General features: G+C 41.9%; 1 protein-coding gene across 1 annotated transcript in view; it reads left to right on the forward strand.

Moving 5' to 3' along the window:
* Positions 1 to 22136, forward strand: part of LOC139755493 (diuretic hormone receptor-like) — a 114807-nt gene that overhangs the window by 87287 nt on the left and 5384 nt on the right. The gene's annotated exons all lie outside the window — the stretch shown is intronic.

Consider the following 22136-nt stretch of genomic DNA (forward strand, 5'->3'; position numbering starts at 1 on the left):
ACTATGCACGCATTCCGCCAATCCTCAGGCACCTCACCATGAGTCATACATACATTAAATAACCTTACCAACCAGTCAACAATACAGTCACCCCCTTTTTTAATAAATTCAACTGCAATACCATCCAAACCTGCTGCCTTGCCGGCTTTCATCTTCCGCAAAGTTTTCACTACCTCTTCTCTTTTTACCAAATCATTTTCCCTAACCCTCTCACTTTGCACACCACCTCGACCAAAACACCCTATATATATATATATATATATATATATATATATATATATATATATATATATATATATATATATATATATATATATATATTATCCCTGGGGATAGGGGTGGAAGAATACTTCCCACGCATTCCTCGCGTGTCGTAGAAAACGACTAGAGGGGACGGGAGCGGGGGGCCAGAAATCCTCCCCTCCTTGTATTTTTTTAACTTTCTAAAATGGGAAACAGAAGGAGTCACGCGGGGAGTGCTCATCCTCCTCGAAGGCTCAGACTGGGGTGTCTAAATGTGTGTGGATGTAACCAAGATGTGTAAAAAGGAGAGATAGGTAGTATGTTTGAGGAAAGGAACCTGGATGCTTTGGCTCTGAGTGAAACGAAGCTCAAGGGTAAAGGGGAAGAGTGGTTTGGGAATGTCTTGGGAGTAAAGTCAGGGGTTAGTGAGAGGACAAGAGCAAGGGAAGGAGTAGCAGTACTCCTGAAACAGGAGTTGTGGGAGTATGTGATAGAATGTAAGAAAGTAAATTCTCGATTAATAAAGGTAAAACTGAAAGTTGATGGAGAAAGATGGGTGATTATTGGTGCATATGCACCAGGGCATGAGAAGAAAGATCAAGAGAGGCAAGTGTTTTGGGAGCAGCTGAATGAGTGTGTTAGTGGTTATGATGCACGAGACCGGGTTATAGTGATGGGTGATTTGAATGCAAAGGTGAGTAATGTGGCAGTTGAGGGAATAATTGGTATACATGGGGTGTTCAGTGTTGTAAATGGAAACGGTGAAGAGCTTGTAGATTTATGTGCTGAAAAAGGACTGGTGATTGGGAATACCTGGTTTAAAAAGCGAGATATACATAAGTATACTTATGTAAGTAGGAGAGATGGCCAGAGAGCGTTATTGGATTACGTGTTAATTGACAGGCGCGCGAAAGAGAGACTTTTGGATGTTAATGTGCTGAGAGGTGCAATTGGAGGGATGTCTGATCATTATCTTGAGGAGGCTAAGGTGAAGATTTGTATGGGTTTTCAGAAAAGAAGAGTGAATGTTGGGGTGAAGAGGGTGGTGAGAGTAAGTGAGCTTGGGAAGGAGACTTGTGTGAGGAAGTACCAGGAGAGACTGAGTACAGAATGGAAAAAGGTGAGAACAATGGAAGCAAGGGGAGTGGGGGAGGAATGGGATGTATTTAAGGAATCAGTGATGGATTGCGCAAAAGATGCTTGTGGCATGAGAAGAGTGGGAGGTGGGTTGATTAGAAATGGTAGTGAGTGGTGGGATGAAGAAGTAAGATTATTGGTGAAAGAGAAGAGAGAGGCATTTGGACGATTTTTGCAGGGAAAAAATGCAATTGAGTGGGAGATGTATAAAAGAAAGAGACAGGAGGTCAAGAGAAAGGTGCAAGAGGTGAAAAAGAGGGCAAATGAGAGTTGGGGTGAGAGAGTATCATTAAATTTTAGGGAGAATAAAAAGATGTTCTGGAAGGAGGTAAATAAAGTGCGTAAGACAAGGGAGCAAATGGGAACTTCAGTGAAGGGCGCAAATGGGGAGGTGATAACAAGTAGTGGTGATGTGAGAAGGAGATGGAGTGAGTATTTTGAAGGTTTGTTGAATGTGTTTGATGATAGAGTGGCAGATATAGGGTGTTTTGGTCGAGGTGGTGTGCAAAGTGAGAGGGTTAGGGAAAATGATTTGGTAAACAGAGAAGAGGTAGTAAAAGCTTTGCGGAAGATGAAAGCCGGCAAGGCAGCAGGTTTGGATGGTATTGCAGTGGAATTTATTAAAAAAGGGGGTGACTGTATTATTGACTGGTTGGTAAGGTTATTTAATGTATGTATGACTCATAGTGAGGTGCCTGAGGATTGGCGGAATGGGTGCATAGTGCCATTGTACAAAGGCAAAGGGGATAAGAGTAAGTGCTCAAATTACAGAGGTATAAGTTTGTTGAGTATTCCTGGTAAATTATATGGGAGGGTATTGATTGAGAGGGTGAAGGCATGTACAGAGCATCAGATTGGGGAAGAGCAGTGTGGTTTCAGAAGTGGTAGAGGATGTGTGGATCAGGTGTTTGCTTTGAAGAATGTATGTGAGAAATACTTAGAAAAGCAAATGGATTTGTATGTAGCATTTATGGATCTGGAGAAGGCATATGATAGAGAGGATAGAGATGCTCTGTGGAAGGTATTAAGAATATATGGTGTGGGAGGCAAGTTGTTAGAAGCAGTGAAAAGTTTTTATCTAGGATGTAAGGCATGTGTACGTGTAGGAAGAGAGGAAAGTGATTGGTTCTCAGTGAATGTAGGTTTGCGGCAGGGGTGTGTGATGTCTCCATGGTTGTTTAATTTGTTTATGGATGGGGTTGTTAGGGAGGTAAATGCAAGAGTTTTGGAAAGAGGGGCAAGTATGAAGTCTGTTGTGGATGAGAGAGCTTGGGAAGTGAGTCAGTTGTTGTTCGCTGATGATACAGCGCTGGTGGCTGATTCATGTGAGAAACTGCAGAAGCTGGTGACTGAGTTTGGTAAAGTGTGTGACAGAAGAAAGTTAAGAGTAAATGTGAATAAGAGCAAGGTTATTAGGTACAGTAGGGTTGAGGGTCAAGTCAATTGGGAGGTAAGTTTGAATGGAGAAAAACTGTAGGAAGTAAAGTGTTTTAGATATCTGGGAGTGGATCTGGCAGCGGATGGAACCATGGAAGCGGAAGTGGATCATAGGGTGGGGGAGGGGGCGAAAATCCTGGGAGCCTTGAAGAATGTGTGGAAGTCGAGAACATTATCTCGGAAAGCAAAAATGGGTATGTTTGAAGGAATAGTGGTTCCAACAATGTTGTATGGTTGCGAGGCGTGGGCTATAGATAGAGTTGTGCGCAGGAGGATGGATGTGCTGGAAATGAGATGTTTGAGGCCAATGTGTGGTGTGATGTGGTTTGATCGAGTAAGTAACGTAAGGGTAAGAGAGATGTGTGGAAATAAAAAGAGCGTGGTTGAGAGAGCAGAAGAGGGTGTTTTGAAATGGTTTGGGCCCATGGAGAGAATGAGTGAGGAAAGATTGACCAAGAGGATATATGTGTCGGAGGTGGAGGGAACGAGGAGAAGTGGGGGACCAAATTGGAGGTGGAAAGATGTAGTGAAAAAGATTTTGTGTGATCGGGGCCTGAACATGCAGGAGGGTGAAAGGAGGGTAAGGAATAGAGTGAATTGGATCGATGTGGTATACCGGGGTTGACGTGCTGTCAGTGGATTGAATCAGGGCATGTGAAGCGTCTGGGGTAAACCATGGAAAGCTGTGTAGGTATGTATATTTGCGTTTGTGGACGTATGTATATACATGTGTATGGGGGTGGGTTGGGCCATTTCTTTCGTCTGTTTCCTTGCGCTACCTCGCAAACGCGGGAGAGCGGCAAAAAAAAAAAAAAAAAAATATATATATATATATATATATATATATATATATATATATATATATATATATATATAACTTCTCACTGCTTCTAACAACTTGCCTCCCACACCATATATTCTTAATACCTTCCACAGAGCATCTCTATCAACTCTATCATATGCCTTCTCCAGATCCATAAATGCTACATACAAATCCATTTGCTTTTCTAAGTATTTCTCACATACATTCTTCAAAGCAAACACCTGATCCACACATCCTCTACCACTTCTGAAACCACTCTGCTCTTCCCCAATCTGATGCTCTGTACATGCCTTCACCCTCTCAATCAATACCCTCCCATATAATTTATATATATGTCCCTGGGGATAGGGAAGAAAGAATACTTCCCACGTATTCCCTGCGTGTCATAGAAGGCGACTAAAAGGGAAGGGAGCGGGGGGCTAGAAATCCTTCCCTCTTGTTTTTTCTTTTTTTTTGATTTTCCAAAAGAAGGACCAGAGAAGGGGGCCAGGTAAGGATATTCCCTCAAAGGTCCAGTCCTTTGTTCTTAGCGCAACCTTGCTAACGAGGGAAATGGCGAATAGTATGAAAGAAAAAAGATACACACACATATATTATATATATATTTTCCTTTGTCGCTGTCTCCCGCGTTAGCGAGGTAGCGCAAGGAAACAGACGAAAGAATGAGGCAGCCCATCCACATACACATGTATATACATACACGTCCGAACACGCAAATATACATACCTATACATCTCAATGTACACATATATATACACACACAGATATATACATATATACACATATACATAATTCATACTGTCTGCCTTTATTCATTCCTATCACCACCCAGCCACACATGGAATAACAACCCCCTCCCCTCTCATGTGTGCGAGGTAGCGCTAGGAAAAGACAACAAAGGCCCCATTCGTTCACACTCAGTCTCTAGCTGTCATGTAATAATGCACCCAAAAAAACAGCTCCCTTTCCACATCGAGGCCCAACAGAACTTTGCATGGTTTACCCCAGACGCTTCACATGCCCTGGTTCAATCCATTGACAGCACGTCGACCCCGGTATACCACATCGTTCCAATTCACTCTATTCCTTGCACGCCTTTCACCCTCCTGCATGTTTAGGCCCCGATCACTCAAAATCTTTTTCACTCCATCTTTCCACCTCCAATTTAGTCTCCCACTTGTCCTCGTTCCCTCCACCTCTGCCACATATATCCTCTTGGTCAATCTATCCTCACTCATTCTCTCCATGTGACCAAACCATTTCAAAACACCCTCTTCTGCTCTCTCAACCACACTCTTTTTATTTCCACACATCTCTCTTACCCATACATTACTTACATGATCAAACCACAGCTTGGGAAGTGAGTCAGTTGTTGTTCGCTGATGATACAGCGCTGGTGGCTGATTCATGTGAGAAACTGCAGAAGCTGGTGACTGAGTTTGGTAAAGTGTGTGAAAGAAGAAAGTTAAGAGTAAATGTGAATAAGAGCAAGGTTATTAGGTACAGTAGGGTTGAGGGTCAAGTCAATTGGGAGGTAAGTTTGAATGGAGAAAAACTGGAGAAAGTAAAGTGTTTTAGATATCTGGGAGTGGATCTGGCAGCAGATGGAACCATGGAAGCGGAAGTGAATCATAAGGTGGGGGAGGGGGCGAAAATCCTGGGAGCCTTGAAGAATGTGTGGAAGTCGAGAACATTATCTCGGAAAGCAAAAATGGGTATGTTTGAAGGAATAGTGGTTCCAATAATGTTGTATGGTTGCGAGGCGTGGGCTATGAATAGAGTTGTGCGCAGGAGGGTGGATGTGCTGGAAATGAGATGTTTGAGGACAATGTGTGGTGTGAGGTGGTTTGATCGAGTAAGTAATGTAAGGGTAAGAGAGATGTGTGGAAATAAAAAGAGCGAGGTTTAGAGAGCAGAAGAGGGTGTTTTGAAATGGTTTGGGCACATTGAGAGAATGAGTGAGGAAAGATTGACCAAGAGGATATATGTGTCGGAGGTGGAGGGAACGAGGAGAAGTGGGAGACCAAATTGGAGGTGGAAAGATGGAGTGAAAAAGATTTTGAGTGATCGGGGCCTGAACATGCAGGAGGGTGAAAGGCGGGCAAGGAACAGAGTGAATTGGATCGATGTGGTATACCGGGGTTGACGTGCTGTCAGTGGATTGAATCAGGGCATGTGATGCGTCTGGGGTAAACCATGGAAAGTTGTGTGGGGCCTGGATGTGGAAAGGGAGCTGTGGTTTCGGTCATTATTGCATGACAGCTAGAGACTGAGAGTGAACGAATGGGGCCTTTGTTGTCTTTTGCTAGCGCTACCTCGCACACATGAGGGGGGAGGGGGATGGTTTTCCATGTGTGGCGAGGTGGCGATGGGAATGAATAAAGGCAGACAGCGTGAATTGTGTGCATGGGTATATATGTATGTGTCTGTGTGTGTATATATATGTGTACACTGAGATGTATAGGTATGTATATTTGCGTGTGTGGACGTGTATGTATATACATGTGTATAGGGGTGTGTTGGGCCATTTCTTTCGTCTGTTTCCTTGCGCTACCTCGCAAACGCGGGAGACAGCGACAAAGCAAAATGAAAAAAATAAATGAAATATATATATATATATATATATATATATTATATTGAGTCCACGAGGAAAATGAAACACGATAAGTTCCCTAGTGCACTTTCGTGTAATAATCACATCATCTGGGAAGACATTGGAGAGAAATATAACAGTCAGTTGATATACATCGAAGATACTATGCTAGGGCGCCATTTGGTAAACATGCGATTGCCCTAGACATACAACGAGCGTTCATAAACTTACCATTTTACAAATTTTATCACAATAAAGTTATCTAATTTGTATAGACCATCACTAATATCAAGATTATAATTCTTTGTGTATTTATTAATATAAGATTCAATGATATTTCTCGTGGTAATAGAGTTAGAGTTAATATCTGAGATGGCATTACTCCAGTCAATGCAATGATCATAGGGATAGGGGAGAAAGAATACTTCCCACGCATTCCTCACGTGTCGTAGAAGGTGACTAAAGGGGACGGGAGCTGGGGGCTAAAAACCCTCCCTCCTTGTATTTTAACTTTCTAAAAGGGGAAACAAAAGAAGCAGTCAAGCGGGGAGTGCTCATCCTCATCGAAGGCTTAGATTGGGGTATCTAAATGTGTGTGGATGTGAACAAGATGAGAAAAAAGCAGATATAGGTAGTATGTTTGAGAAAGGGAACCTGGATATTTTGACTCTGAGTGAAACGAAGCTCAAGGGTAAAGGGGAAGAGTGGTTGGGGAATGTTTTGGGAGTAAAGTCAGGGGTTAGTGAGAGGACAAGAGCAAGGGAAGGAGTAGCACTACTCTTGAAACAGGAGTGGTGGGAGTATGTGATAGAGTGTAAGAAAGTAAACTCTAGATTCATATGGGTAGAACTGAAAGTGGATGGAGAGAGATGGGTGATTATTGATGCATATACACCTGGGCATGAGAAGAAAGTTCATGAGAGGCAATTGTTCTGGGAGCACGAGACCGGGTTATGGTGATGGGTGATTTGAATGCAAAGGTGAGTAATGTGGCGGTTGAAGGAATAAATGGAGTAAATGGGGTGTTTAGTGTTGTAAATGGAAATGGTGAAGAGCTTGTAGATTTATGTGCTGAAAAAGGACTGGTGATTGGGAATACCCGGTTTAAAAAGAGAGATATACATAATTTTACGCATGTAAATAGAAGAGATGGCCAGAGAGCCTTATTGGATTACGTGTTAATTGATAGGTGTGCGAAAGAGAGACTTTTGGAAGTTAACGTGCTGACAGATGCAACTGGAGGGATGTCTGATCTTTATCTTGTGGAGGCGAAGGTGAAGACTTGTAGAGGTTTTCAGGAAAGAAGAGAAAACGTTGGGGTGAAGAGAGTGGTGAAAGTAAGTGAGCTTGGGGAGGAGACTTGTGTGAGGAAGTACCAGGAGAGACTGAGTACAGAATGGAAAAAGGTGAAAACAAAGGAGGTAAGGGGAGTGGGGGAGGAATGGGATGTATTTAGGGAAGCAGTGATGGCTTGGGCAAAAGATGCTTGTGGTATGAGAAGCGTGGGAGGTGGGCAGATTAGAAAGGGTAGTCAGTGGTGGGATGAAGAAGTAAGATTACTAGTGAAAGAGAAGAGAGAGGCATTTGGACGATATTTTGCAGGGGAATAATGCAAATGAGTGGGAGATGTATAAAAGAATGAGGCAGGAGGTCAAGAGAAAGGTGCAAGAGGTGAAAAAGAGGGCAAATTAGAGTTGGGGTGAGAGAGTATTATTAGATCTTAGGGAGAATAAAAAGGTGTTTAGGAAGGAGGTAAAGAGAGTACGTAAGACAAGGAAACAAATGGGAACTTCAGTGAAGGGGGCTAATGGGGAGGTGATAACAAGTAGTGGTGATGTGAGAAGGAGATGGAGTGAATATTTTGAAGGTTTGTTGAATGCGTTTGATGATAGAATGGCAGATATAGGGTATTTTGTTGGAGGTGGTGTGCAAAGTGAGAGGGTTAGGAAGAATGATTTGGTAAACAAAGAAGAGGTAGTAAAAGTTTTGCGGACGATGAAAGCCGGCAAGGCAGCGGGTTTGGATGGTGTTTCAGTGGAATTTATCAAAAAAGTGGATGACTTTATTGTTGACTGGTTGGTATGGTTATTCAATGTATGTATGACTCATGGTTAGGTGCCTGAGGATTGGCGGAATCCTTGCAGAGTGTCACTGTACAAAGGCAAAGGGAATAAAAATGAGTGCTGAAATTACAGAGGTATAAGTTTGTTGAGTATTCCTGGGAAATCATATGGGAGGATATTGATTGAGAGGGTGAAGGCATGTACAGATTGGGGAAGAGTAGTGTGGTTTCAGAAGTGGTAGAGGATGTGTGGATCAGGTGTTTGCTTTGAAGAATGTATGTGAAAAATACTTAGAAAAGCAAATGGATTTGTATGTAGCATTTATGGATCTGGAGAAGGCATATGATAGAGATGATAGAGATGCTCTGTGGAAGGTATTAAGAATATATGGTGTGGGAGGGAAGTTGTTAGAAGCAGTGAAAAGGAAGAGAGGAAAGTGATTGGTTCTCAGTGAATGTTGGTTTGCGGCAAGGTTGCGTGATGTCTCCATGGTTGTTTAATTTCTTTATGGATGGGGTTGTTAGGGAGGTGAATGCAAGAGTTTTGGAAAGAGGGGCGAATATGCAGTCTGTTGTGATGAGAGAGCCTGGGAAGTGAGTCAGTTGTTTGCTGATGATACAGCGCTGGTGGCTGATTTGGGTGAAAATCTGCAGAAGCAGGTGACCGAGTTTGGTAAAGTGTGTGAAAGAAGAAAGCTGAGAGTAAATGTGAATAAGAGCAAGGTTATTAAATACAGTACGGCTGAGGGACAAGTCAATTGGAAGGTAAGTCTGAATGGAGAAAAACGGGAGGAAGTGAAGTATTTTAGATATCAGGGAGGGGATTTGGCAGCAGATGGAACCATGAAAGCGGAAGTGAATCAAAAGGTGGGGGAGGGAGCGAAAGTTCTGGAAAAGTTGTAAAATGTGTGGAAGTCGAGAACGTTATCTCGGAAAGCAAAAATGGGTATGCTTGAAGGAATAGTGGTTCCAACAATGTTATATCGTTGCAAGGCGTGGGCTATAGATAGAGTTGTGCGGAGGAGGGTGGATGTGCTGGAAATGAGATGTTTGAGGACAATATGTAATGAGAGGTGGTTTGATCGAGTAAGCAATGAAAGGTTAAGAGAGATGTGTGGTAATGAAAAGAGTGTGGTTGAGAGAGCAGAAGAGGGTGTTTTGAAATGGTTTGGTCACACAGATAGAATGAGTGAGGAAAGATTGACAAAGAGGATATGTGTCAGAGGTGGAGGGAACGAGAAGTGGGAGACCAAGTTGGAGGTGGAAAGATGGAGTGAAAAAGATTTTGAGTGATCGGGGCCTGAAAATGTAGGAGGGTGAAAGGCGTACAAGGAGTAGAGTAAATTGGAACGATGTGGTATACCGGGGTCGACGTGCTGTCAATGGATTGAACCAGGGCATGTGAAGCGTCTAGGGTAAACCATGGAAAGTTCTGTGGGGCCTGGATGTGGACAGGGAGCTGTGATTTCGGTGCATTATTACATGACAGCTAGAGACTGAGTGTGAACGAGTATGGCCTTTCTTGGCTTTTCCTAGCGCTATCTGGCGCACATTCGGGGTGAGGGGGTTGTCATTTTATGTGTGGCGGGGTGGTGACGAGAATGAATAAGGGCAGACAGTATGAATTATGTATACGTGTATATATGTATATGTCTGTGTGTGTACATATATGTATATGTTGAGATGTATAGCTAAGTATATGTGCGTGTGTTGATGTGTATGTGAATACATATGTATGTGGGTGGGTTGGGCCATTCTTTCATCTGTTTCCTTGCACTACCTCGCCAACGCGGGAGACAGCGACAAAGTATAATTATGACATATAAATATATATATATATATATATATATATATATATATATATATATATATATATATATATATATATATATATATATATATATATCAATTTTTTTATATATCAATTTATTTATATATCAATTTTTTTTAATTTTCCAAAAGAAGGAACAGAGAAGGGGGCCAGGTGAGGATATTCCCTCAGTGGCCCAGTTCTCTGTTCTTAACGCTACCTCGCTAACGCAGGAAATGGCGAATAGTTTGAAAAAAAAAAAAAAAAAAAAAAAAAATATATATATATATATATATATATATATATATATATATATATATATATATATATATATATATATATATATATATATGAAAATATATATATATATATATATATATATATATATATATATATATATATATATATATATATATATATATATATATATATCTGGGATAGGGTAAAAAGAATACTTCCCATGCATTCCTTATGTGTCGTAGAAGGCGACTAAAGGGGACGGGAGCGGGGGGCTGGAAGCCCTCCCCTCCTTGTATTTTAACTTTTTAAAAGGGGAAACAGAAGAAGGAGTCACGCGGGGAGTGCTCATCCTCATCGAAGGCTCAGATTGAGGTGTCTTAATGTGTGTGGATGTAACCAAGATGAGAAAAAAGGAGAGATAGGTAGTATGTTTGAGGAAAGGAACCTGGATGTTTTGGTTCTGAGTGAAACGAAGCTCAAGGGTAAAGGGGAAGAGTGGTTTGGGAATGTCTTGGGAGTAAAGTCAGTGGTTAGCGAGAGGACAAGAGCAAGGGATGGAGTAGCACAACTCCTGAAACAGGTGTGGTGGAAGTATGTGATAGAGTGTAAGAAAGTAAACTCTAGATTCATATGGGTAAAACTGTAAGTGGATGGAGAGAGATGGGTGATTATTGGTGCATATGCACCCGGGTATGAGAAGAAAGATCATGAGAGGCATGTGTTTTGGGAGCAGCTGAGTGAGTGTGTTAGTAGTTTTGATGCGCGAGACCAGGTTAGGTATAGTGACGGGTGATTTGAATGCAAAGGTGAGTAATGTGGCAGTTGAGGGAATAATTGGTGTACATGAGGTGTTCAGTATTGTAAATGGAAATGGTGAAGAGCTTCTAGAGTTATGTGCTGAAAAAGGACTGGTGATTGGAATACCTGGTTTAAAAAGAGAGATATACATAAGTATACGTATGTAAGTGGAAGAGATGGCCAGAGGGCGTTATTGGATTATGTGTTAATTGATAGGCGCGCGAAAGAGAGACTTTTGGATGTTAATGTGCTGAGAAGTGCAACTGGAGGGATGTCTGATCATTATCTTGTGGAGGCGAAGGTGAACATTTGTAGAGGTTTTCAGAAAAGAAGAATGTTGAGGAGAAATGAGTGGTGAGAGTAAGTGAGCTTGGGAAGGAGACTTGTATGAGGAAGTACCAGGAGAGACTGAGTAAAAAATGGAAAAAGCTGACAACAAAGGACAAAAGGGCAGTGGGAGAGGAATGGGATGTATTTAGGGAAGCAGTGATGGCTTGCGCAAAAGATGCTTGTGGCATGAGAAGCGTGGGAGGTGGGCAGATTAGAAAGGGTAGTGAGTAGTGGGATGAAGAGGTAAGATTATTAGTGAAAGAGAAGAGATAGGCATTTGGACGATTTTTGCAGGGAAATAATGCAAATGAGTGGGATATGTATAAACGAAAGAGGTAGGAGGTCAAGAGAAAGGTGCAAGAGGTGAAAAAGAGGGCAAATGAGAGTTGGGGTGAGAGAGTATCATTAAATTTTAGGGAGAATAAAAAGATATTTTGGAAGGAGGTAAATAAAGTGCGTAAGACAAAGGAACAAATAGGAACTTCAGTGAAGGGGGACTGATGGGAAAGTGATAACAGGTAGTGGTGATGTGAGTTGATGGAGTGAGTATTTTGAAGGTTTGTTGAATGTGTTTGATGATAGAGTGGCAGATATAGGGTGTTTTGGTCGAGGTGGTGTGCAAAGTGAGAGGGTTAGGGAAGATGATTTGGTAAACAGAGAAGCGGTAGTAAAAGCTTTGCGAAAGATGAAAGCCGGCAAGGCAGCGGATTTGGATGGTATTGCAGTGGAATTCATTAAAAAATGGGGTAACTGTATTGTTGACTGGTTGGTAAGGTTATTCAATGTATGTATGACTCATGGTGAGGTGCCTGAGGATTGGCGGAATGCTTACATAGTGACATTGTATAAAGGGAAAGGAGATAAAAGTGAGTGCTCAAATTACAGAGGTATAAGTTTGTTGAGTATTCCTGGTAAATTATATGGGAGGGTATTGATTGAGAGGGTGAAGGCATATACAGAGCATCAGATTGGGGAAGAGCAGTGTGGTTTCAGAAGTGGTAGAGGATGTGTGGATCAGGTGTTTGTTTTGAAGAATGTATGTGAGAAATACTTAGAAAAGAAAATGGATTTGTATGTAGCATTTATGGATCTGGAGAAGGTATATGATAGACTTCATAGAGATGCTCTGTGGAAGGTATTAAGAATGTATGGTGTGGGAGGCAAATTGTTAGAAGCAGTGAAAAGTTTTTATCGAGGATGTAAGGCATGTGTACGTGTAGGAAGAGAGGAAAGTGATTGGTTCTCAGTGAATGTAGGTTGCAGCAGGAGTGTGTAATGTCTCCATGGTTGTTTAATTTGCTTATGGATGGGGTTGTTAGGGAGGTGAATGCAAGAGTTTTGTAAACAGGGGCAAGTATGCAGTCAGTTGTGGATGAGAGAGCTTGGGAAAAGAGTCAATTGTTGTTCGCTGATGATACAGCGCTGGTGGCTGATTCATGTGAAAAACTGCAGAAGCTGGTGACTGAGTTTGGTAAAGTGTGTGAAAGAAGAAGCTGAGAGTAAATGTGAACAAGAGCAAGGTTAGTAGGTACAGTAGGGTTGAGGGACAAGTCAATTGGTAGGTAAGTTTGAATGGAGAAAAACTGGAGGAAGTGAAGTGTTTTAGATATCTGGGAGTGGATTTGGCAGCGGATGGAGCCATGGAAGCGGAAGTGAATCATTGGGTGGGGGAGGGGGGCGAAAATTGTGGGAGCATTGGAGAATGTGAGGAAGTCGAGAACATTATCTCGGAAAGCAAAAATGAGTGAGTTTGAAGGAATAGTGGTTCCAACAATGTTATATGGTTGCGAGGCGTGGGCTGTAGATAGAGTTGTGCGGAGGAGGGTGGATGTGCTGGAAATGAGATGTTTGAGGACAATATGTGGTGTGAGGTGGTTTGATCGAGTAAGTAATAATAGGGTAAGAGAGATATGTGGTAATAAAAAGAGTATGGTTGAGAGAGCAGAAGAGGGTGTTTTGAAATGGTTTGGTCACTTGGAGAGAATGAGTGAGTAAAGATTGACCAAGAGGATATATGTGTCAGAGGTGGAGGGAACGAGAAGTGGAAGACCAAATTGGAGGTGGAAAGATTGAGTGAAAAAGATTTTGAGTGATCGGAGCCTGAACATGCAAGAAGGGTGAAAGGCGTGCAAGGAATAGAGTGAATTGGAAAGATGTGGTATACCGGAGTCGACGTGCCGTCAATGGATTGCACCAGGGCATTTGAAGCGTCTGCGGTAAACCATGGAAAGTTCTGTTGAGCCTGGATGTGGAAAGGGAGCTGTGGTTTCGGTGCATTATTACATGAGAGCTAGAGACTGAGTGTGAACGAATGTGGCCTTAGTTGTCTTTTCCTAGCGCTACCTCGCGACATGAGCAGGGAGGGGGTTGTTATTACATGTGTAGCGGGGTGGCGATGGGAATGAATAAAGGTAGACAGTATGAATTATGTACATGTGTATATATGTATATGTCTGTGTGTGAATATATATGTATACGTTGAGATGTATAGGTATGTATATTTGCGTGTGTGGACGCGTATGTATATACATGTGTATGTGGGTGGGTTGGGCGATTCTTTCGTCTGTTTCCTTGAGCTACCTCGCTAACGCGGGAGACAGCGACAAAGCAAAATATATATATATATATATATATATATATATATATATATATATATATATATATATATATATATATATATATATATATATATATATATATCTTTTTTTTTCTTTTTTTTTTCATACTATTCGCCACTTCCCGCGACAGCGAGGTAGCGTTAAGAACAGAGGACTGGGCCTCCTAGGGAACACCCTCACCTGGCCCCCTTCTCTGTTCCTTCCTTTGGAAAATTATATCATTATTTTTTTATTATACTTTGCCGCTGTCTCTTACGTTAGCGAGCTAGCGCAAGGAACAGACTGAGAATGGTCCAACCCACCCACATACACATGTATATACATACACGTCCACACACGCAAATATACATATCTATACATTTCAACGTACACTTATATATACATACACAGACATATACATATATAGACATGTACATAATTCATACTTGCTGCCTTAATTCATTCCCGTCGCCACCCAGCCACGCATGAAATGACAGCCCCCTCCCCCCGCATGTGCGCGAGGTAGCGCTAGGAAAAGACTACAAAGGCCGCATTCGTTCACACTCAGTCTCTAGCTGTCATGTATAATGCACCGAAACCACAGCTCCATATCCACATCCAGGCCTCACAAAACTTTCATGTTTTATCCCAGACGGTTCACATGCCCCGGTTCAATCCATTGACAGCACATCGACCCTGGTATACCATGTCGTTCCAATTCACTCTATTCCTTCACCCTCCTGCAGGTTCAGGCACCGATCGCTCAAAATTTTTTTCACTCCATCTTTCCACCTCTAATTTGGTCTCCCGCTTCTCCTCGTTCCCTCCACCTTTGACACATATATCCTCTTTGTCAATCTTTCCGCACACATTCTCTTTATGTGACCAAACCATTTCAATACACCGTCTTTTGATCTCTCAACCACACTCTTTTCATTATCACACATCTCTCTTACCCTTTCATTACCTACTTGATCAAACCACCTCACACCACATATTGTCCTCAAACATCTCATTTCCAACACATCCACCCTCCTCCTCCGCACAACTCTATCTATAGCCCACGTCTCGCAACCATATAACATTGTTGGAAAAACTATTCCTTCAAACATACCCATTTTTGCTTTCCAAGATAATGATCTCGCCTTCCACACATTTTTCAACGCTCCCAGAACTTTCGCCCCCTCCCCCATCCCATGACTCACTTCCACTTCCATGGTTCCATCGGGTGCCAAATCCACTCCCAGATATCTAAAACACTTCACTTCCTCTAGTTTTTGTCCATTCAAACTTACCTCTCAATTGACTTGTCCCTCAACCGTAGTGTATTTAATAATAACCTTGCTCTTATTCACATTTACTCTCAGCTTTCTTCTTTCACACACTTTACCAAACTCAGTCACCAGCCTCTACAGTTTCTCACCCGAATCAGCAACCAGCTCTGTATCATCAGCGAACAAGAACTGACTCACTTCCCCAGCTCTCACATCCACAACAGACTGTATACTTGCCCCTCTTTCGAAAACCCTTGCATTCACCTCCCTAACAACCCAATCCATAAACAAATTAAACTCCCATGGAGACATCACACATCCCTGCCGCAAACCGACTTTCACTGGGAACCGCTCATTTTCCTCTCTTTCTACTCGCACATATGCCTTACATCCTCGATAAAAACTTTTCACTGCTTCTAGCAACTTAACTCTCACCCTATTATATACCCCTAAAACCTTCCACAAAGCATCTCTATCAACTCTATCATATGCCTTCTCCAGGTCCATAAATGCTACATACAATTCCAACTGCTTTTCTAAGTATTTCTCACATACATTCTTCATAGCTAACACCTGATCCACACATCATCTACCACTTCAGAAACCACACTGCTCCTCCCCAGTCTGGTGCTCTGTACATGCCTTGACCCTCTCGATCATTTCTCTCCCATATAATTTCCCAGGAATACTCAACAAAGTTATACCTCTGTAACTTGAACACTTTGCCTTTGTACAATGGCACTATGCATGTATTCCGCCAATCCTCAGGGACTTCAACATGAACCATATATACAATGAATATCTTCACCAACTAGTGAACAACACAGTCACCCCCATTTTTAATAAATTCCACTGCAATACCATCCAATCCTGCCGCCCTGCCGGTTTTAATCTTCCGCAAAGCTTTCACTACCTCTTCTCTGTTTACCAAATCATTCTCCCTGACCCTCTCGCTTCGCACACCACCTCGACCAAAACACCCTATATCTGCCATTCTATCATCAAACACATTCAAGAAACCTTCAAAATACTCACTCAGTCTCCGTCTAACTTCACTACTACTTGTTATTACCTATCCATTTGCCCCCTTCACCGATGTTCCCATTTGTTCTCTTGTCTTAAGCACTATATCTACCTCCTTCCAAAACATCTTATTTTCTCTAGAATTTAATCATACTCTCTCACCCCAACTCTCATTTGCCCTCTTTTTCACCTCTTGCACCTTTCTCTTGGCCTTTTGTCTCTTTCTTTTATACATCTCCCAGTCATTAGCACTATTTCCCTGCAAAACTCGTCTAAATGCCTCTCTCTTCTCGTTCACTAACAATCTTACTTCTTCATCCCACCACTCACTACCCTTTCTAATCTTCCCACCTCCCACCTTTCTCATGCCACAGGAATCTTTTGCGCAAGCCATCACTGCTTCCCTCAATACATCCCATTCCTCCCCTACTCCCCTTACGTCATTTGCTCTGACCATTTTCAATTCTGCACTTAGTCTCTCCTGGTACTTCCTCACACAATCTCCTTTTCAAGCTCACTTACTCTCACCACTCTCTACGCCCCAACATTCTCTCTTATTTTCTGAAAGCCTCTACAAATCTTCACCTTCGCCTCCACAAGATAATGATCAGACATCCCTCCAGTTGCCCTTCTCAGAACATTAACATCCGAAAGTCTCTCTTTCGCGTGCCTATCAATTATCACGTAATCCAGTAACGCTCTCTGGCCATCTCTCCTACTTACATAAGTATAATTATGTATATCTCTCATTTTAAACCAGGTATTCCCAATCACCAGTCCTTTTTCAGCACAAAAATCCACAAGCTCTTCACCATTTCCATCTACACCACTGAACACCCCATGTACATCAATTATACCCTCAACTGCCACATTACCCACCTTTGCATTCAAATCACCCATCACTGTAACTCGGTCTCGTGCATTAAAGCTGCTAACACACTCACTCAGCTGCTCCCAAAACACTTCCCTCTCATGGTTTTTCTTCTCATGACCAGTTGCATAGGCACCAATAATCATCCATCTCTCTCCATCCACTTTCAGTTTTACCCATATCAATCTAGAGTTCATTTTCTTACACTCTATCACATACTCTCACAACTCCTACTACAGGAGTAGTGCTACTCCTTCCTTTGCTCTTGTCCTCTCACCAACCCCTGTCTTTACTCTCATGGCATTCCCACACCACTCTTCCCATTTACCCTTGAGCTTCGTTTCACTCAGCGTCAAAACATCCAGGTTCCTTTCCTCAAACATACTGTCTCTCCTTTTTTCTCATCTTGGTTATATACACACACGTTTAGACATCCTAATCTGAGCCTTCGAGGAGGATGAGCATTCCCCGCATATATATATATATATATATATATATATATATATATATATATATATATATATATATATATATATATATATATTTCTATGAGTCCACGGGGAAAATAAAACACGAACAGTTCCCAAGTGCAATTTCGTGGTAAACATGTTTACCAAATGGCGTCCTAGCTTCGTCTCTTCGATGTATATCAACTGACTGTTATATTTCTCTCTTGTGTCTCCCCTGATGATGTGATTATTACACAAAAGTGCACTTGGGAACTTTTCGTGTTTCATTTTCCCTGTGGACTCATAGGAATATCTTGACGACGCGCAAAATTGTGATCCTTTCCAGTATATATATATATATATATATATATATATATATATATATATATATATATATATATATATATATATATATATATGCGTGTGTATATGTATGTCCCTGGGGATGGGGGATTAAGAGTGCTTCCCACGTGTTCCCTGCGTGTCGTGGAAGGCGACTGGGGGGGAGGGAGCGGGGGGCTGGAAATCCTTCCCTATCGTTTTTTTTTTTTTTTTTTTTTAAATTTTCCAAAAGAAGGAACAGAGGGGGCCAGGTGAGGATATTCCAAAAAAAGGCCCAGTCCTCTGTTCTTAACGCTACCTCGCTAACGCGGGAAATGGCGAATAGTTTAAAAGAAAAGAATATATATATATATATATATATATATATATATATATATATATATATATATATATATATATATATCCCATTTTAGAAAGTTAAAAATACGAGGGGAGGAATTCTGGCCCCCCGCTCCCGTCCCCTCTAGTCGCCTTCTACGACACGCGAGGAATGCGTGGGAAGTATTCTTTCACCCCTATCCCCAGGGATAATATACATATATATACATATATACACATATATACACATACTTACGCACATATACACACATACACACACATATATATATACACACATGAAAAATGTAAGAGGTGCCTGAGGATTGGCGGAATGCGTGCATGGTGCCATTGTAAAAAGGCAAAGGGGATAAAAGTGAGTGCTCAAATTACAGAGTTGAGTATTCCTGGCAAATTATATGGGAGGGTATTGATTGAGAGGGTGAAGGCATGTACAGAGCATCAGATTGGGGAAGAGCAGTGTGCTTTCAGAAGTGGTAGAGGATGTGTGGATCAGGTGTTTGCTTTGAAGAATGTATGTGAGAAATACTTAGAAAAGCAAATGGATTTGTATGTAGCATTTATGGATATGGAGAAGGCATATGATAGAGTTGATAGAGATGCTCTGTGGAAGGTATTAAGAATATATGGTGTGGGAGGCAAGTTGTTAGAAGCAGTGAAAAGTTTTTATCGAGGATGTAAGGCATGTGTACGTGTAGGAAGAGAGGAAAGTGATTGGTTCTCAGTGAATGTAGGTTTGCGGCAGGGGTGTGTGATGTCTCCATGATTATATAATTTGTTTATGGATGGGGTTGTTAGGGAGGTGAATGCAAGAGTTTTGTAAACAGGGGCAAGTATGAAGTCTGTTGTGGATGAGAGAGCTTGGGAAGTGAGTCAGTTGTTGTTCGCTGATGATACAGCGCTGGTGGCTGATTCATGTGAGAAACTGCAGAAGCTGGTGACTGAGTTTGGTAAAGTGTGTGAAAGAAGAAAGTTAAGAGTAAATGTGAATAAGAGCAAGGTTATTAGGTACAGTAGGGTTGAGGGTCAAGTCAATTGGGAGGTAAGTTTGAATGGAGAAAAACTGGAGGAAGTAAAGTGTTTTAGATATCTGGGAGTGGATCTGGCAGCGGATGGAACCATGGAAGCGGAAGTGAATCATAGGGTTGGGGAGGGGGCAAAAATCCTGGGAACCTTGAAGAATGTGTGGAAGTCGAGAACATTATCTCGGAAAGCAAAAATGGCTATGTTTGAAGGAATAGTGGTTCCAACAATGTTGTACGGTTGCGAGGCGTGGGCTATGGATAGAGTTGTGCGCAGGAGGGTGGATGTGCTGGAAATGAGATGTTTGAGGAGAATGTGTGGTGTGAGGTGGTTTGATCGAGTAAGTAATGTAAGGGTTAGAGAGATGTGTGGAAATAAAAAGAGCGTGGTTGAGAGAGCAGAAGAGGGTATTTTGAAATGGTTTGGGCACATGGAGAGAATGAGTGAGGAAAGATTGACCAAGAGGATATGTGTGTCGGAGGTGGAGGGAACGAGAAGTGGGAGACCAAATTGGAGGTGGAAAGATGGAGTGAAAAAGATTTTGTGTGATCGGGGCCTGAACATGCAGGAGGGCGAAAGGCGGGCAAGGAATAGAGTGAATTGGAACGATGTGGTATACAGGGGTTGACGTGCTGTCAGTGGATTGAATCAGGGCATGTGAAGCGTCTGGGGTAAACCATGGAAAGTTCTGTGGGGCCTGGATGTGGAAAGGGAGCTGTGGTTTCGGGCATTGTTGCATGACAGCTAGAGATTGAGTGTGAACGAATGGGGCCTTTGTTGTCTTCTCCTAGTGCTACCTCGCACACATGAGGGGGGAGGGGGATGGTATTCCATGTGTGGGTAGGTGGCGATGGGAATGAATAAAGGCAGACAGTGTGAACTGTGTGCATGGGTATATATGTATGTGTCTGTGTGTGTATATATATGTGTACATTGAGATGTATAGGTATTTATATTTGCGTGTGTGGACGTGTATGTATGTACATTGTGTATGGGGGTGGGTTGGGCCATTTCCTTCATCTGTTTCCTTGCGCTACCTCGCAAACGCGGGAGACAGCGACAAAGCATATATATATGCATATATATATGTATATATATATATATATATATATATATATATATATATATATATATATATATATATATATATATATATATATATATAATTTATCTTATTTTATTATACTTTGTCGCTGTCTCCCGCGTTAGCGAGGTAGCGCAAGGGAACACACACACACACACACACACACACACACACACACACTAAATACACATACACACACACACACACACACACACATATATGTATATATATATATATATATATATATATATATATATATATATATATATATATATATATATATATATATATATATATACAGAGCATCAGATTGGGGAAGAGCAGTGTGGTTTCAGAAGTGGTCGAGAATATGTGGATCAGGTGTTTGCTTTGAAGAATATATGTGAAAAATTCTTAGAAAAGCGAATGGATTTGTATGCAGCTTTCATGGATCTGGAGAAGGCATATGATAGGGTAGAGACTCTGCGGAATTTATGGTGTGGGAGGCAAGGTGTTAGAAGTAGTGAAAAGTTTATATCGAGGATGTAAGGCATGTGTATGAGTAGGAAAAGAGGAAAGTGATTGGTTCTCAATGAATGTCGGTTTGCGGCAGAGGTGCGTGATGTCTCCATGGTTGTTTGATTTGTTTATGGATGGGGTTGTTAGGGAGGTGAATGCAAGAGTTTTGGAAAGAGGGGCAAGTATGCAGTCAGTTGTGGATGAGAGAGCTTGGGAAGTGGGTCAGTTGTTGTTCGCTGATGATACAGCGCTGGTGGCTGATTCGGGTGAGAAATTGAAGAAACAGGTGACTGATTTTGGTAAAGTGTGTGAAAGAAGAAAGCTGAAAGTAAATGTGAATAAGACCAAGGTTATTAGGTACAGTAGGGTTGAGGGACAAGTCAATTGGGAGGTACGTTTGAATTGAGAAAGACTGGAGGAAGTGAAGTGTTTTAGATATCTGGGAGTGGATTTGGCAGCGGATGGAAACATGGAAGCGAAAGTGAGTCATAGGGTGGGGGAGGGTGCAAAAGTTCTGGGAACCTTGAAGAATGTGTGGAAGTCGAGAACGTTATCTTGGAAAGCAAAAATGGGTATGTTTGAAGAAATGGTGGTTCCGACAATGTTATATGGTTGCGAGGCGTGGGCTATAGATAGAGTTGTGCGGAGGAGGGTGGATGTGTTGGAAATGAGATGTTTAAGGACAATGTGTAGTGTGATGTGGTTTGATCGAGTAAGTAATGAAAGGGTAAGAGAGATGTGTGGTAATAAAAAAGGGTGTGGTTGAAAGAGCAGAAGAGGGTGTTTTGAAATGGTTTGGTCACATGGATAGAATGAGTGAGGAAAGATTGACCAAGAGGATATAAGTGTCAGAGGTGGAGGGGATGAGGAGAATTGGGAGACGAAATTGGAGGTGGAAAGATGGAATGAAAAAGATTTTGAGTGATCAGGGCCTGAACATGCAGGAGGGTGAAAGGCGTGCAAGTAATAGAGTGAATTGGAACGATGTGGTATACTGGGATCGACGTGCTGTCAATGGATTGAACCAGGGCATGTGAAGCGTCTGGGATAAACCATGGAAAGTTTTGTGAGGCCTGGATGTGGATATGGGAGCTGTGGTTTCGGTGCATTATACATGACAGCTAGAGATTGAGTGTGAACGAATGTGGCCTTTGTTGTCTTTTCCT

The sequence above is a fragment of the Panulirus ornatus genome, chromosome 19, assembly GCF_036320965.1.
Source record: "Panulirus ornatus isolate Po-2019 chromosome 19, ASM3632096v1, whole genome shotgun sequence".
NCBI lineage: Eukaryota > Metazoa > Arthropoda > Malacostraca > Decapoda > Palinuridae > Panulirus > Panulirus ornatus.